Below are 11800 nucleotides of genomic sequence, written 5' to 3' on the forward strand. Positions count from 1 at the left end.
AACTACTGTGTTGCCGAGTGATTCATGCCTTTACTACCACTACACTTGACTATTCCAACATACTCATGGCAGGTCTCCCACATTCTACATTCTGTAAACTTGAGGTCATCCAAAATTCTACTGCCTGTCTTTACCCGCATCATATCCCATTCCCCATGACATCTAGAAATTGGCGTACAATGTTGCATTCAAGTAATGTCTTGATTTTAAAATTATCCTGATTTTCAAATTGCCCCCACCCGCGCACCACCACTCCACTTATCTGCAATTTCCCCCAGCTCCACAATACTCAAACGATGTTGAGTGGAATTTAAATTTGGCAGAGGGAGGGATCATAGAGCATTAGTACAACAGGAACACAGCATACTATATTAAAAGGAACCAAGACAGAGAGAGTTAAGCCATGTCGAGTTCCAAGGGAGTAAGGCGAGGCGGGATAACCGCTACTTAAAAGCTAGGGCATTATAGGAAAGACTGACAAGTTAAGGGCGTGGATTGTCACCTGGAAATGTGATATTCTTGCTAACACAAAACATGGTTGAGGGAGGGGCAGTACTGGCAACTCAACATTCCGGGGTATATGATCTTCAGGCGAGACATAGAACATACAGTGCAGAAAGAGGCCATTCGGCCCATCAAGTCTGCACCGACCCACTTAAGCCCTCACTTCCACCCTATCCCCCCAGCCCAATAACACCTCCTAACCTTTTTGGACACTACGGGCAATTTAGCGTGACCAATCCACCCAACCTGCACATCCTTGGACTGTGGGAGGAAACCGGAGCACCCGGAGGAAACCCACGCAGACACGGGGAGAACATGCAGACTCCACACAGACAGTTCCTCAACGAATAATCACACCTGGGACCCTGGCGCGGTGAAGCTACAGTGCTAACCACTATGCTAATGTGCTCCCCGTGAGACAGGGGACGGTGTAAAAGTGGAGGTGGTGTTGCATTGTTAATCTAAGGAGCCAGTTACTGCAATAAGGAGGGACGATATCGTGGAAGGGTCTTCAAATGATGCTTTGTGGGTAGAGCTGAGGAATAAAAAGAGGGGACACTCACATTGCTGGGAGTGTATTTATTAGAACCCCCCCCCCCCCAAAATATTAGTGGGCAATAGTGGAGCAGATATGCAGACAATTCACTGAGGTGTGTAAAAATAATAATAGGATAATTATATTAGGGGATTTCAACTTCCCGAACATTAATCGGGAAAGTCATAGTGCAAAAGGGTTTAGGTGGGGGCGGATTTCTTGAAATGTATTCAAGAGAGCTTTTAATTTTAATACGTAAAAGGCCCAACGAGGGATGGCGTAGTGCTGGATCGGATTCTCGGGAACGAAGTCATACAAGTGTGGCGAGGTGACAGTGGGGAAGCATGCTACCAATAGCGACCACAACACAGTAAAATTTAAGTTTGTTATGGAAAAAGAAAAGGATGATCTGCAAAAATAGATTTTGGATTGGGAGAAGGCAGATTTAATTAGAGTAAGACAGGATCTGGCCACGGTAGACGGAAACCAGCTTCTAGTTGAAAAAGCTACAGCAGAGCAGTGGGGGGGCAATCAAAAAGGAAATGGAGAGTTACAGGCCCAAAATATTTCCTATCAGGTGAAATGTAGGAGCAACAAGCCTAGAGAACTCTGCATGTCTAAGAATATTCAGGACTGGATAAGAACGAAAAGAGGCTTTTAGCAGGTACAAAGGGAGCAAATCAGTGGAGGCCTTAGTGGAGTATAGAAAATGCGGGGGGGGGGGACTTAAGAAAGTAGTAGGAGATCAAAGAGGGATGAAAAAGCACTGGAGGTTAGGATTAGGGAGAATCCAAAAATATTCTGCAAGTATATGAAGAAGAGAATAACCAGGGAAAATGTACAGCCCATTAATGACCAGGTGGCAATTTGTGCATGGAGCTGGAGGACATTGGTAAGGTGTTAAATAAGTGCTTCACTAAAGGGAACTATAGCGACATGTATGACTGACTGGTAGAAAGGGCCAACACCGTACTGGACGCAACAAGAAAGAAATGGGAGGATGACCTGGGGATTGAGATAGGGTGGGGACTCTGGAGCGAAGCACTGCATAGGGTCAACTCCACCACCATGTGCGCAAGGCTCAGCCTGACGCAACTAAAAGTAGTACATAGAGCCCACTGAACAAGAAACCGTATGAGTAGGTTCTTCCCGGAGGTGGAGGGCAGATGTGAACGGTGACACAAAGAGGCCCAGCCAACCACGCCCACATGTTCTGGTCTTGCCCCAGACTTGTGGAGTACAGGACAGCCTTCTTCGAGGCTATGTCCAAAGTGGTGGGGTTGAGGGTGGAGCCATGCCCGATAGTGGCGGTCTACGGGGTTTCAGACCAGCCAGATCTATTCCTGGGGAGGAGGGCGGACGCCCTTGCCTTTGCCTCCCTGATCGCCCGCCGTAGAATCCTGTTTGGCTGGCGGTCAGCAGCACCACCCAGAGCTGCAGACTGGCTGTCCGACCTCTCGGAATCTCTCCAAATGGAGAAAATCAAATTCGCCATCCGAGGGTCAGAAGACGGCTTCTACAGAACGTGGGAGCCATTCATGCAACTGTTCCGGGACCTGTTTGTGGCCAACGAACAAGAGAAAGAATAGCCAGGTAGCCAAGAATCAGGGGAAAATGGACGGGAATCGGGGGAAGGTAGCCGAGGGGGGGGGGGGGGGGGCGGTGAGGGCTACGGGTTCGTTATGGGGGTTTGTTCTCATGGTTTTATGCCTATTTCTTTTTCTTTGTTAATTTATTGTTTTTATATTGGAGGGGTTACTGTCTTTCTCTGTTGTGATAAAATCTGTTGTTGAAAACTTGAATAAAAATTATTTTTTTAAAAATAGTTTTTTTTTAAAAAGAAAAAAGATAGAGCTAGGCACCATAGTGGGGGGGGGGTGTGTGTAGGGGGTGAGTGCTTCATTGGGATTGTGCGGGAAGACTGGGTCGCATGGGGTAATGTCTATTTAATTGTTATTCTATATTTTCTTTTTACACTATGTTAATATTCACTCTAGTTAGATTTGTTATTATTGTTATTACTGTTCTTTTATGAAAAATTCTGCAAAACATGAATAAAATACTTTTTTTTTTTAAAATAAATGCTTCACATATTGTCTTCACTCAGGAGGAAGAGGCGGATGCAGGTTCAGAATTCGGGAGAGGGACTGTGAGGTTCTCGAACAGTTTGACATAAAGTGTGAATGTACTGAAGGTTTTGGCGGGCTTATAAGTGGACAAATCTCCAGGTGCAGATGTTTTATCCCAACTGCTATGGGAGGCAACGGAAGAAAATCCAGGGGCTCTGACCCAAATTTTTAACTCCTCTCTGGCCACAGGGGAGGAGCCAGAAGATTAGAGGACAGCTAGTGTGACTCCATTTTTAAAGGGTGGAGAAAAATGCAGGGAATTGCAGACCAGTCAGTCCCACATCAGTGACAGGGGAACCGTTGGAGAAAATGACTCCCCACTTGGAGAGGGAAGGTTTAATCCGGGATAGTCAGCATGGTTTTGTCAGAGGGAGGTCACGTCGAACCAAATTTAGGAGGAGGTGATTGGGTGTGTGGTTGAGGGTGGTGCAGTTGATGTAGTTTATATGGATTTCAGCAAAAAGCCTTTCATAAAAATCATAGGATCCCTACAGTGCAGAAGTAGGGCCATCCGGGCAATCGGGTCTGCACCGACCCTCTGAAAGAACACCCTACCTAGGCCCACATCCCCGTTCTATCCCCATATCACCCGCACAACTCTGGACACTACGGTACAATTTATAGCACGGCCAATCCACCGAGCCTACACATCTCTGGACTATTGGAGGAACCCCACGCAGACCAAGGGAGAACGTGCAAACTCCACACAGTCATCCAAGGCTGGACCTGAACCTGGGTCCCTGGAGTTGAGAGACAGCAGCCCTAACCACTGTGCCACCATGCCAGCTTTGACAAGGTCCCACATGGAAGACTGATAAAGAAGTTAAAAGCACATGGGGAGGGTGGCATGTGGCGCAGTGGATAGCACTGGGACTGCAGCACTGAGGAACGGGTTTGAATCCCGGCCCTGGGTCACTGTCCATGTGGAGTTTGCACATTCTCCCCATGTCTGCGTGGGATTCACCCCCACAACTCAAAGATGTGCTGGTTATGTGGATTGGCCACGCTAAATTGCCCCTTAACAGGGGGAAAAAAAGCACATGGGATCCAGGGTAACTTGGAACATTGGATCCCAAACTGGATTAGTCGTAAGAGACAGGGTGGCGGTAGAAGGGGAAGGTCTTAGGTTGCAGAGGTGGGCAGATGAAATTTAACACTGAAAAGTGCGACGTGACACTGTTTGGAAGGGGTAACAAGACATGGGAGTACACAATGAATGGCAGGATACTAGGAAGCTTAGATGAATAGGGGAATCTTGGGGTGCTAGTCCACAGATTCCTGAAGGACATGTTCATAGGGTGGTAATGAAGACACACGGGACGCTTGCCTTTATTAGTCATGGCACAGATTAAAAAGACAGGGAGATTATGTTGGAGCAGTACAAAACTTTGGTTCGGCGACAGCTGGAGTACTATGGGCAGTTCTGGTCACCTCAGTATAGGAAGGATGAGATTCACCAGGTTGTTGCTTGGGATGTATTTGAGCTATAGGCTGGGGTTGTTTTTATTAGAGCAGAGAAGGCTGAGAGGTGGGGACCAGATTGAGGTGTATAAGAGTATGAGGGGTATGGACAGGTTAGGAAGCAGCTGGTCCCCTTAGTTGAAGGTCAATAACGAAGGGGCACAATTTTATGGTGAGTGGCAGGAGGTTGAGGGAATTTGAAGAAATTATCTTTCACCCAGAGGGTGCTGGGAGCCTGGAATCCACTACCTGGGAGAGTAGTAAAGGTGGGAAACAGGACAACCTTTAAAAACTATGTAGATGAACACTTGAAATGTCATAAAATTCAAGGCTACGGGCCAAGTGCTGGAAAGTAGGATGTGTAGTTTTGTCAGCGCAGACTCAATAAGCCGAAGGGCCCCTCTGTACTGTATGACTCTACTTATTTGCACTTGTCTAATTCTGCTTTCAAACATGCCCGGATTTTAATTGATCCACCATTGATGGTCACACCTTCAGCTGCCTAGGTCCTTTGGTCTGGAGTTCCTTCCCCAAACCTTTCCAACTTTCTTTGTCTTTGTCCTCCTTTCACATTCCACTGTCACCTTAAATGATTCTGTGTATGTGAAAGCCTCGAGATATTTCATTATGTTAAAAGGCACTAAATAAATACAAGTTGTTGTTGACATCAAATATGGAAACTCTCTGGTACTGTCTAGATATGCATAAATGAACCAGGAATTTACTGCATGATGAATGACTGTCATGAACCTATGTCCCATCACAGAGATGGCTGCAATGCAACACCAACAGATGGGCACCACCACAGTGTTAATAGGGAAAGTTAAACTCCACAAAAGAAAATATACCATCAGACATGCAGAGGTAATAAGATTGCACATTATATTCCTTTCTGGTTGTTCTGTGGCAATAAACTATTTCCTCTCACCAAACACGAAAGTAATTCTTGTGGAGCGGCACATGGCACAATGGTTAGCTCTTCTGCCACACAGCACCAGCGGCCCGGGTTCACTTTCGGCCTTGAGTGACTGCGTGGAGTTTGCACATTTTCCCATGTCTGCGTGGGTTTCCTCCGGCTGCCCCAATGTCCTCCCACAATCCAAAGATGCACAGGTTAGGTGAATTGGCCATGCTGAAAATTGCCCCTTATTGTCCAAAGATGTGTAGGTTAGAACATAACATAGAACATACAGTGCAGAAGGAGGCCATTCGGCCCATCGAGTGTGCACCAATCCACTTAAGCCCTCACTTCCACCCTAACCCCGTAACCCAATAACCCCTCCTAACCTTTTTGGTCACTAAGGCCAATCAACCTAACCTGCACGTCTTTGGAGCACCCGGAGGAAACCCACGCAGACACGGGGAGAACGTGCAGACTCTACACAGACAGTAACCCAGCGGGGAATCGAACCCAAGGGTTTATTGGGATTGGAATGGAGGGAGAGTGGACTTGGGTGGAGTGCCCATTCAGATGGTCGGTGCAGACTCAATTGGCTGAATGGACTCCTGTACTGTAGTAATTCTCTGGTTCTAAGAGTGTACAAAGAAAAGAATATCCTTTAACCATTGCAAAAAGCAGGTGCACCACATTTTCAAAACTAAGTGTAGTAGAACATAAAGCAAAAACAGATCAACAGAAGTGAAATTGCTACTCCACCAAGATAAATCAACAAAATTCCAACAGTTTTCTCATAGTTAATAATGAGCTTCAGAAGTTTGTGTAGAAGACCATATAATTTAAGAAGATGGCAATCCTCAACTGCAGCCATTTCACACAGAAGACCCACCAACTCATGGCAATCAATGTATTACTTTGCCCAGCCAGATATTATATCCTACATATATCAATTTATTTCATCAATGCCACTTTCTCGAAACAAATGAGCAAACATTGCATCACCACAATTAATTTGCTGTACATATTTTGTTGCACCCAAGATTGAACTCGAGTTCAACAGGAAGTAACGTTCTAATCGCAAATTGATTTTGTGTTCAACACACAAAAATATGCCTAATCTCACACTACACGGGCTTGTCGATTCTGCAAAAAGGGTCAATGCCATTTGTGCGGATGTTCTGTGCTGGTTTTTGGAAACTGACTGCTGTCCCGCCAGTTATGTAATCCATTATGTGAGCTACAAACACCAATTCGCTTTTAGAAATCGGTCTCTCTTTTTTTTTTAAAGTCTAGCTGGAGGAGTGTTACAAGAATTTGGGCAAGAGTGGTCAACACGGGTGCTAGCAATACAAGGCCTCGGCAAAGCCACAACTTTTAAAATCAGTAAACAGCAGGGATTTCTCTCTCCTCCACTCCCCGCCCACCCACACACCCCCGGCTGAAGAACCCCATCCTGATCATTCCCCCTGTATCTAGAATTACAGACCAGGAGCTCTGCCAGCTCCGGTGTCAGTCACAGCAGCAGCATGTGGCTCTCAGCCTTTTCTTCAAACGCTTCCCTTCCCCTCCCCCACAGCACGAGTCCAGGCCCGGGGGCAGCCGCCGCCGCGTTTCCCCCGCACCTTCAACCCGAGAGGCCAGGGTGAGGGTGCTGAGCCCCGCTAGGGCCTCCACCCTCCCCAGTGCCCCCTCCCAAAAAAATATGTATTTAAAAAAAACACCCGCCACCCAGGTTCGGGCAGCACCCAGCCGCCGCGGGTCGGCTTTAACCCTGGGGGTTCAGGGAGGCCTCCCTGCCTTGGGGGAGGGAGAGGGGGGTCACTTTGATAGCAGCATCGGGCCAGGCCGCCAGTTAATGGGGGGTGGGTGGGTGAGCTCCCCTTCCCCCACCTCTGGGCCTATCCCGCAGGCCGGCCCCTTCCCCCCCACCACACGCACCCTCCGCCTTGTTGCGGGCTTCACCCCCCACGGCCTCCTGCAGCCCGCTCTCCGGGTAAAAGTTGGAATGCAAGAGCCCGGGGGCCGGTGCTCACTCACCGGGAAGCGCAGACGCTCGTCGGCGGCGGCCTCCTCCTCCACCTCCTGGCTGCTGGGCGGCCTCCTGTTGTTGTTCCTTCCCCTCCCCCTCTCCTCTCGGGAGGCCGGGGCTTTAAAAGGCGGTTATAGTGGAAATTTCTGGGCTATAAAAACTCCACATCCGTGCCAGCTGGAGAGAGGCTTGCAGGGCGCCGAGAAATAGTATTGTCCCAGGAAGGAAGGCAGATAGATAGTGTGTGAGAGAAAACACAACGGCGGCGGCTTGCTTGGTAAATGCTGGGGCGAGCAAGGATTTGCTGAGGAGAACGTCAAGCTGAACACAGCCAAACGTTCACTGCCATCCAACGTCTGCCTCCCCGCCTGGCAGCCACGGTGACCCGGCCCGCGCAAATGGCTCACTCACAGCAACAGGGCTCTTATTGTGTCAGATAGGGAGGAGGCAAACAGGAGCAACAACACAAACTCTCACTTTATCCTGCCTCCTCGCCACATCACTACCAACACATTCAAAATAGTGACCCTTCTTTCAAAGAAAATGGTGGCGGTGCACAGAAAAATAAGCTGTCGCAATCTTCGAGGCTGGTAGTAAATGATTATTTATTTTCCACCAGAAAAAGAGAGAATAATCCCTTCGTCCTCGACTGACGAACTGTGGCTCACACAGAGCTACTGAAGTTGCGGATGTGGGAGTAGGCCCCTCGAGGCTGCTCTGCCATTCAATAAGATCATGGCTGTAACTTCAACCCCATATTCCTACCTTTCACCCCCCCCCCCCCCCCCCCCCTTGTTTATCAACAATCTATATCTCTGCCTTAAAAATATTCAAAGTCTCTGCTTTAACTGCCTTTGGAGGAAGAGAGTCTAGAACCCTCAGAGGAATACCATCTCAGTGTTAAATAGGTGACCGCTTATTTTTAAACTGTGACCCCCTAATTCTAGATTCTTCAACAAGAGGAAACATCAGATGATATTTCCCTGGTCTTACACTCATCTTTGGAACCTCTTGACAACAAGCACACCTATGTCAGGTTCCCGTTTATTGACTATAGTTCTGCTTTTAATACCGTCATTTCAACCAAGCTCATATCCAAACTCCGAAACCCAAGACTTGGCTCTTCCTTTTGCAACTAGATTCTCGATTTCCTAACCCACAGAATACAATCAGTGAGGATAGATAATTACATCTCGTCCACGATAGTCCTTCATATTGGGACCCCGCAAGTCTGCGTACTCTGCCCTCTACTATACAAAATGAAATGAAAATCGGTTATTGTCATGAGTAGGCTTCAATGAAGTTACTGTGAAAAGCCCCTAGTCGCCACATTCCAGTGCTTGTTCGGGGAGGCTGGTACAGGAATTGAACCATGCTGCTGGCCTGCCTTGGTCTGCTTTAAAAGCCAGCGATTTTGCCCAGTGTGCTAAACCAGCCCCTATACTCTTATACACACATGATTGTGTGGCAAAATCTGGCCCCAACTCCATCTATATGTTTGCCAATGATACGACCATAGTGGGTTGGATTTCAAGCAACGACAAGTCAGATTACAGGAGAGAAATAAAGAACTTAGTAGATGGTGCAGTGAAAATAATCTCTCCCTCAATGTCAGCAAAACATAGGAGCTAATCGACTTTAGGAAGCGAAATGTAGTATACGTCTTGGCCCCATCTCCATCTGTATGTTTGCCGATGATACAACCATAGTGGGTTGGATTTCTAGCAACAACGAGTCAGAGTACAGGAGAGAGACAGAGAACTTAGTAGCATGGTGCAATGAAAGCAATCTCTCCCTCAATGTCAGCAAAACAAAGGAGCTGGTCAACTTTAGGAAGCAAAATGTAGTACATGCCGTTTCTGTATCAATGATGTTGAGGTTGACAGTTTCAAGTTCCTAGGTGTGAATATTACCAACAATTTGTCCTGGTCCACCCATGCCGGTGTTACGATTAAGAAAGTGCAACAACGCCTTTACTTCCTCAGGAAGTCCACAATGACTCTAAATTTTTATAGGTGCATCATGGAAAGCATTCTATCTGGTTGCATCACAGCTTGGTATGTCAACTGTTCTGCTGTGAACACATTCAGTCCATCACGCAAGCCCTTCTTCCATCTATTGACTCTGTCTATATTTCTCGCTGCCTTGGGAAAGTGGCCAACATAATTAAAGACCCCTTCCATCCTGGTTTTTCTGGTTATTCTTTTTTCCAACTTCTATCGCGCAGAAGATACAAAAGCTTGAGAACCCGTTCTAACATATTCAAAAATAGCTTTTTTCCTGCTGCTGCTAGACTTTTGAATGGAACGTCTATATATTAAATTGATTTTTCCTATGCATTTTTCCTTTTTTACAGTTGTAATTTTTTTTGCATGTTGTATTTATGTATATATGTATAGAGTGATCTGTCAGTCTGTATTGTTATGGGCCAGGGTTTAGAGAACCCCAAAGTGTATCATGGAGTCCACCTGACCCACAACTTTTACTAGTTTGTGGTATGGGGAGCACACGGCCCATTCTACAGGTGTGGTAGAGCAGAAATGGAAATGTATTTTTTAAAGCAAAACAATGTTTATTCTATGAACTCAAGTTAACCTTTTTAAAACATACAGTGAACATCTTAGCAACCATTAATTCAAATACAACCCCCAAATAATACAACACAAAGTAATCCTTTAAGCTTTCCTTTTAACATCCATAAGACTTAAAACACCTTTTACCAGAAGCACATCAGGTCAAAGTCACGACTGTTATTAGTTTTAAATCACCAGGATCGATTTACAGTCTTTAGATTACAGAGAGAGATTCATATACCTTCTGGCTGTGACTGCAGCTATCCAGCTCTGAAAACAAAACTAAAACACACCCTGCAGCAAACAGCCTAAAATGAAAGTAAAAAGCTGACAGACAGCCCAGCTCCACCCACTCTCTGACATCACTGCAGTAATAAACACCCATTTCTTAAATGTGCTCTCACTACAGATACTTATATACACACTCATTTATAAACACCCATTTCTCAAAGGTACTCTCACATGACAGTATGCAGAATAATACATTTCACTGTACCTTGTACATGTGACAGATCTTATCAATAAACAATAAATATTCTCTCCACATCCACACTGTCAATACCTCTCAGGATCTTAAAGGTTTTGATAAAGTCGCCTCTTACAGTGGATACAAACCTAACCTCTCCAATCTTTCCTCATAAGAGAACCTCAACCCCACCCCCCATTCCTGGTATTAGTCTAGGTAAGGTAAAGTCACCATACTTCCTGATGACTATAGGCTACTTTCCACTTTGAGGGGGAGAGCTGACTGATCACCACACCCCAGGCGAGAGGGAAGGTTGAGAAGGTGGGGCCTTATTAATCTGAACTGCTAACGCATTTATGTCTTTCCTTAAATAAGAAGGCCAAAACTGGACACAATACTCCAGATGTGGTCTCACCAATGGCCTGTAGAACTGAAGCATAACCTCCATACTTTTGCAATCAATTCGCCTCACAGTAACATTCATTAGCTTTCAAAATAATGTCTGTACCTGAATACTAGCCTTTTGTGAACACAAAGATAATCCCCACATTGTTGTGCATATCACAGTCCTGGTAAGTCAGAATTTCCATCTCAAAGTCTAAATAATTGTTATATCATCCATCAACCAGTCCCACAAATACAATGCAGTGTCCTTGGATGGTATGGTATTGCAGCACAGTAATTGCAGCACCACAGTTCCACTCAGTACAGTACAGACCTATTGGTTGATTTTTAACTGGAGTAGCATTTAGACTGCAATTTACTGCATTAGCCCTGAAATGGGGAGGAGAAAATCAGCCAGGTTCCCTGCTCCTGATTGCTATCCATTCATTGACCATTGTTGCAAATTCTTTAGAGGCTGGCTGGGAGCAGGATCAGACTATGCTCCGAAGGCCACCATGGGAGAAGAGTGCTTCTTTATATTATGAGGCTACTGGTACATGTGAAATCAAACTTCAAAATAAGTCATGACTTCAAAGAAGAAGTCTTTCCACAGGTGCTGTCAGACCTGCTGAGATTATCCAGTATTTTCAGTTTTTACTTCAAAGAAGAAGAATTGGTGTAATGGTAGCACACTGGTTAGCACTGTTGCTTCACAGCGCCAGGGAACTGAGTTTGATTCCAGCTTGGGTCACTATCTGTGCAGAATCTGCACGTTCTCCCCATGTTTGCGTGGGTTTCCTCTGGGTGCTCCAGTTCCCCCC

At 46.1% G+C, this 11800-nt stretch overlaps 1 protein-coding gene across 3 annotated transcripts in view; it reads right to left on the minus strand.

Moving 5' to 3' along the window:
- The window catches only part of tbl1xr1a (tbl1x receptor 1a), a 227220-nt gene extending 219099 nt beyond the window's left edge, over nucleotides 1-8121 (minus strand). For 2 of the 3 annotated variants that reach the window (XM_038816622.1, XM_038816621.1), the window contains exon 1: nucleotides 7565-8121. The gene's annotated coding sequence lies outside the window, so the exon portion shown is untranslated. The remainder of the gene's footprint in view (nucleotides 1-7564) is intronic. The other variant, XM_038816623.1, reaches the window with a different exon arrangement.
- Between the last annotated feature and the right edge of the window lie 3679 nt (nucleotides 8122-11800).

This window comes from Scyliorhinus canicula, chromosome 13 (assembly GCF_902713615.1).
Source record: "Scyliorhinus canicula chromosome 13, sScyCan1.1, whole genome shotgun sequence".
Taxonomy (NCBI): Eukaryota; Metazoa; Chordata; class Chondrichthyes; order Carcharhiniformes; family Scyliorhinidae; genus Scyliorhinus; species Scyliorhinus canicula.